The 6598-nt window shown below is 40.0% G+C and overlaps 1 non-coding gene across 1 annotated transcript; it reads right to left on the bottom strand.

Moving 5' to 3' along the window:
• Positions 1-5028: 5028 nt before the first annotated feature.
• LOC119820162 lies at positions 5029-5192 on the bottom strand. Its single transcript, XR_005286424.1, has one exon. It is a non-coding gene; the product is annotated as a U1 spliceosomal RNA (small nuclear RNA).
• Positions 5193-6598: the final 1406 nt, after the last annotated feature.

Here is a 6598-nt window from a genome sequence, read left to right as displayed (position 1 = left end):
CACTGCAATAAAACTAGAATTCACTAGCATAAAAAACTACACAACTACAAAGAGGCTGAATGACATACTCTTGAGTGGTCACTGGGCTACTGAAGAAATCGCGGAGGAACTTAGAGAGAATGAAAATGTAACTTACCAGAACCTTTGAGACACAGCTGAGAGGAGCTAAAGCAGTTCCAGGGAAGGAGTGTGTGTAGAACTGTGATTGCTTCCACTAAAAAATCAGGAGGATCACAAAATAATAGCCAAATGTTGTGCCCAAGCATCCTAGAAAAACACTAACAATTCAAATTTCAAAGCTGTAGGTGGCAAGAATTAAATATCAGAGCAGAAACTAATGTAATAAAGACAAAAAATACATAGAATCAATCAAAGAGTTGATCCTGTAACTTAGTAAAATTAGAGTTGAAACAGGAGGTCATAGATTCCAGTGAAATCCAGACAATCATTAGTGAACATTTTGAAAACATTTGCATTTTTGCAACAGCAAGGAGATGAAACTAGCCTAAATATCCATCAACAGAGGAATGGATAATAAATATGTTGTATTTGTATGTATTTGTATGTATTTGTATGTAGTACAAACTTATATGTAAAGAAAAATGAAATAATGACATCTGTAGAACTATAGATAGGCTGTATTTTAATAGGCCTGACGCAGAAGGTTAATTCCCTATTATGTTTTCTCATACACAAATCCTAGATGTAACATAATTGTGTGTCCAAGCATGTGTGTGTTTATATTTACATGTGTGAAGTTAGCAGGGGATTGTATTCATGGAAGAAAAGAAATGGGGGTTGGGGAGAGAAGGTAATAGAATATTTGTGATATAAAAGCAGAACAGGGCATATCTGGGGGAAGGGAACCAGCCGAGGGGGTGGGGACAGAGGACAGGAAGGAGGCAGTGAAGGAGGGGAAGGAGGGGAACAACCTAGAACAAAGTATAATGGCATTTATTTATGAAAATTCTACTACAAAATACATACTTCATATTTTAACCTAAGAGAAGTTAATTTTAAAAAAACTTAAAGCCCACTAAAATTACAAAAATTTAAACAAGTTTTGAGGACATTCTGTTAATCTCTTTCTGAATGATTCTGTTCCATCTTTCGCTCAGCTTCCTAGGCCAAGTCCTGAAGATGCCCAGTTCTAACAGTCATTTGAACATTCATCAAAAAACAAGATGCACATTCTCCCGAGAGATGTGTGTGGCTCAAGAAATACTCACATGTATAATACCACTTGACTTAGAGGGAAAATTGAGTTAAAAATAGACCTCCCAAAGTTTAACATTTGCAATAAAAATATCAACAAAAAAATAAACCTAATAACATATTCTCACAAAAGCCAACATCCTGATTTAAAAGATATTATAAAATCATAATTTTTATCTTGAAGAAAAATGAATACATTATCATAGTAAGAAGATAGATAGGGATAGAGTATTTAAAGGGGAAAAATAAAGAATTGGGGCTGCTTTGTAGAAACAAGGGGAAATGCCTGCAGGGTATGGAAAAAGTGCCTCCAAGATTAAGCACGAGGCTACTCTTCTCTTAGTACTTAAGACCTAAATTCTGTGGTTTGAAACTTGCTGCATTTCCCTACTGCTGATTTGAGATGAAATACTTACCTTAGAAAATAGCGTGTATAGCCAACAGGTGCCTCCTGAGTTGTATTAGGCCCTTTCTCCTATTTCCAATTGCCTAAAAGCTAATTAGTATCATGAAAACATGGAATAGACTTTACTGGAAAAGCTGTTGTCCAAATGTAGATGAAGTGTTTCTAGAAGACAGGAGATATCTACACGTCCTATGTGCATTAGCTTTTTGGCAATCTGAAAATGTAGGAAACCTAAACAAAATAACCTCCAATATCCACCTAGCTTCTCTATTTTAGAACTGTTTCATTCTAGGGACTCCAATGCAATTTAAAATTGTTACACTTGTTTGTGTACACCCATGCATTCATGTACACACTACAGCACACATGGAGAGGTCAGAGAACAACTTCAGAGAATCAAACTCAGAGTTTCAGGCTTGGCAAATACCTTTACCACTCAGGTTTGCGGGGTTGGTAGAAAATCCCACTGAGCCAACGTGTCAGCTCTAATTTAACTTTTGAATGATGAGTAAGTAGCAGTAAATATAGATACTCTAGAAGACAATACATTTGCATATTAATTGGTGACAGAATACTGCTTGTTACCTCAATAAAAAGAAGCATTCTCCATTTTGAAATTCCAATGTAAACCATGGAAACTCCTGAACAACCCAGACTGTTGCCAAAGCTCTCCACAAACTAACGGTAAGGCCCTATTCCTGAAAACAGCACCTAGGTCTCAATGAACATGGAGAACTCAAGCTGGTGCCTTCGCCCCTATCATGGTTACGAAAGGTACTCTGTGAACTAACAAAGAAAGGTAATACCAACCCTGCTACAATCTGTCCCTTCCTGGTGACCTGCTTGCATGATACACTGTTGCAATAGTAGCCCAAAATCTGTGTAACCAACCACTATCTAATTGGATTTAAGGTCCACTCCGTAAGATGGAACCCATGCCTGACACTGCTTTGGTGGCCAAGAATCTAAGACTAGATAGGCCATGGACCAAATAGTGTTGTTCCACTAAAGGAATGTATGACTCCTAACAACGTTCTGTTATGCTCACAGATAAGTGTCTCACTCTGCAGTCATTAGAGAAGCTTTCCCCTGGTGGTAACTAACACGAGATCCATATCAAGACAATGTACAAAGAGTGAGAAACCCTGGAACATTCCATCTTAATTGGAATGTCTTCATCAAAGCCCTCTTCTCAAGACTCAGGGAACTTTGGGGAAGTGGAAACAGAAAGATTCTAAGAGCCATGGGGAATGAGGACACCATGAAAATAAGGCCTTCCAGACCCAACAGGACCGATGTACCTATGACCTCACAGAGACTGTGGCAGCGGGCACAGAGCCTGTATGGGTCCAGACAAAACAGGGTCCCAGCACTGATGGTGAACTGGACACCATCTCCCAGTCATGACTCCAGCTGTCTCCAATTAACAACTCAAAAAGGAACACTTAGTTTCTCTAACGCAGTATGGTATACAAGTCACACATAAGGGCAAGCCTATACCCAGAAGTAGATGACCGACACAAAATGAACTCTAAGGATTTGGGGAAATTTTCTGTCTCATATTACTGTGTCTGGGCATTTTCTTTTTTACCTTTTACTAATATATAATGGTTGTGAGGGTTCTCTCTCTCTCTCTCTCTCTCTCTCGCTCGCTCTCTCTCTCTCTCTCTCTCTCTCTCTCTGTGTGTGTGTGTGTGTGTGCATTCCTCATGGTCTTTCTTCATCCCTTCCCTCTTCCTTCCTTTTTTCCTTCCTTTCTTTCATTAGATTATTCCTTGCATTTTATCCTAGTCTGTCTTTTTTATTTGCCTGTTTGTTTTCTTTTAAAAGAAGAAAAAGGCCTGCAGTTGGAAAGATGGAGAGGCAGGGAGGATCTGGAAGAAAATAAGGGAGGGAAAACTGTGATTGGAATATACTATATGGAAATAACTATGTTTTTAATCAAAATTAAATAAATAAATTCTAGCATAAGAGAAGGTATGGGAAACATGTAAATGTTTAAATCAGCTATCGGGGCATGCCCACATTTGGGGGAATGTGCCCAAGAGGATATCTTCCTTTACAGTCCTTTAAAGATACACTCGTGAGAATAAACATTTTCTACCTTTTGGGGACTGTTCCATTAATTCATGACCAAGAAGCTATGTTCTAATCCAATACTTTGAACAAAAAAAAAAAAAAGATAAATCTGCCCAGGCCTCTTTCTTTGGCTCCTCTCTATTTTAAGTAGCAAGCCTGGTGATCTATTTTATTCAACACAAAATAAAAGCAGCGGTTGACTTCCACAACTGCCTTTGTTCTCCCTTGTTGGCCCCTTTTTGCCCTATTTGAATAGCACTGTATCTCCTTCAGTTTCCATTCTTAATGAGGTTATTTACCTCGCATACCCAATGAACCCAATGAGATTGTACCTTATATAATAAATTCTCTACTCTGAGGTATGTCTGAGAGGGCAACCTATTTCGCTATTAAAAGGTATAACCTTTTAACTGAGATCGGTCCTAAAGCTGGACACAACTTCTCTACTGAATTTCTCCAATTACTTAAAGATGTCACCGTGGCATACAGGGGTGTTCTCATTTACACACACTCGTGGATCAGCCACACAAACACCCACTCTCTACAAAATGACTTTTAAAAGCTCATTTGCTACCATATGTATAAATGCTCTTGCTTATGTGTGTTAATGAAATACACGTGTGCTAATGCTGCAAGCTGGGCACTAAAGAATAATCATTCCAATGCGTTAGCTTCGCTATTGATTACGTGAGCTAACGAAATGCACGCAACGACAGTCCATTCGGGCTCCAAATTTCCTTCCAGTCAGGAATTGCTACTCTCCCTATGCCCAGTTATTTACCAGAAGCTGTAACGTTGACTACCTTAATTTCAACTTACATTATTACCACAGTGAGAAATAGCAAGCCGAGAAATGTCCGAAAGTTTTGAAGCAAACAAAGGACAAGGAAGCCTGGATAGTTTACCATTTTGATGGTAACTTTAGTCTGCCATCATTGATGGGATTGAGGTAGAGACTGTTAGTAATTGAAGGGAAGTGGGGGGAGGGGCTGTTAAGTCTTTGAGTCCATTTAAGTAATACCATTAGAAGATACTACTATTACAAAGCATTTTAAATAAATACATTAAATAAAATTGTTTTACTTAAAAGTAATTTTAATAAAACTTTTCCTTAAAACCCTTTCTCACCTTTTTATTCTATTTTATTATCTATTACATTATTATTCTATTGACACAGAGTTTCACTCTATAACCCAAGCTGACCTATAACTCACAATGAAGCCCAGTTTGGCCTCAGACAAACTCAAGGTAATCCTGACTTCAGCCTCAGGTAATGGGACGAAGGTGTGAGCCACCATGTCCTGGGACTTTTGTATGTCTTTTCTCCCAGGGAGGGTGTGAACGCAGTCACCACCACCACCACAAATTTTGCAGCTGAGTGTCCCGCATTTGGAGAAATTGCAGGGCTCAGCACATATGGTTCACGATGGATGAGCCTGGCCCTGGGAAAACCACCTTGGTGATCACGGTATCTCCCCTGCCAGCTGAGTATACTTTCACATGTCTTAACTTCAGATTTCCATTAACCTGATCAGTGTGCTTGATGCTGCTGCCCCAATCTAAAAAACATGTTTTCAGTGCCATCCAAGTACAGTGCTGGTCAGATTGAATACCTACATGGAAAAGAATGGAACTTGATCCTTATCTCCCACACCTCACAAAGCTGAACTCCAAATGGGTCAAGGACCTCAACATAAGACCTGGGGCCCTGAACCTAACAGAGGAGAAAGTAAATGCTTGAGCTTATTGGGACAGAAAGCCTTTCTGGTCAGGACTCCAATAGCACAGGGAGTTCAGATCAACAGCTCAGCACATGGAGAGATGGCTCAGTGGTTAAGAGCACTGACTGCCCTTCCAGAGGACTGAGGTTCATTCGGAACACCCACACAAAAACTCACAACTATCTGTAGCTTCGGTCCTAGGGGATTCAACACCCTCTTCTGGCCTTTTCTAGCACCAGGCACACGCATGGTACACAAATATGCATGCAGTCAAAACATCCATACACGTAAATAAAATTGTCAAAAGACCAACAATTAAGAAATAGGACCTCACAACGCTAAAACGCTTTGTACAGCAAAGGACACCATCATTCAAACTAATACTAATTTGCACCAAAGGAAAAAACATAATCATCAGTCTTAGCTGTGAACCCTGAAAGCTACAATAATGTCTGGCCTGGCAAGACAAACCTGCTGGTGTAAAAGTAGTGTGAACATCAGGGAGTGACAAGCCATTTTCTAATCGGATTTAAGGCTCACTCTACAAGATGAAACCCATACCTGGGCACCATTGTCAGGCCAATAATTTGTGGCTCGACAGGTTAGGCTCTAGGGAAGAACCCACTACTGCTATTCTACTAAATGGACATAGTAGCAAACCAAGTCTTAATGACTCATTATTATAACCATAGGTCAATGCATATCTCAATCCTCATCAGAAAAATCGATTTGCATCTATTTCCATTAGATGTAAATGAACACAGAGACCCACAACTGGTCAAGGTGCCGAGAACAAGAGACTGCAGAACGCTTGGCCCTAAATGGGAAATCCGTATCACATCCCCTCCTCCCAGGGCTCAATATCATTGTAAAAGACAGGGTGGAAAGACTATAAGAGCCAGAGGTGGTGAATGAATACAAGAAAGCAGAGTCCTCTGGATACAACAGGGCAGCTGCACATGAGCTCAGCAAGTGTGACTCCATTCACAAGCCTTGTGTAAGGTCAAATCAAACGAAAGCCCTGCATGGAGAGGGAAGGTGGACACGAAGTCCCACCTCAGGTAAAGGAGCTATTGGCAACTGATAGCTGTTGGGAGACAGGAGCCAGTTTTCTTTAAGAGTTTTGCCCTTGGTAAATCGATCACACTGCCGTGGAAGGCCACACATTCAAGAATAT

The sequence above is a fragment of the Arvicola amphibius genome, chromosome 7, assembly GCF_903992535.2.
Source record: "Arvicola amphibius chromosome 7, mArvAmp1.2, whole genome shotgun sequence".
NCBI classification, from domain to species: Eukaryota; Metazoa; Chordata; class Mammalia; order Rodentia; family Cricetidae; genus Arvicola; species Arvicola amphibius.
Note: the sequence above shows the minus strand (reverse complement) of the source record. Positions and strands in the feature narration are given on the sequence as shown.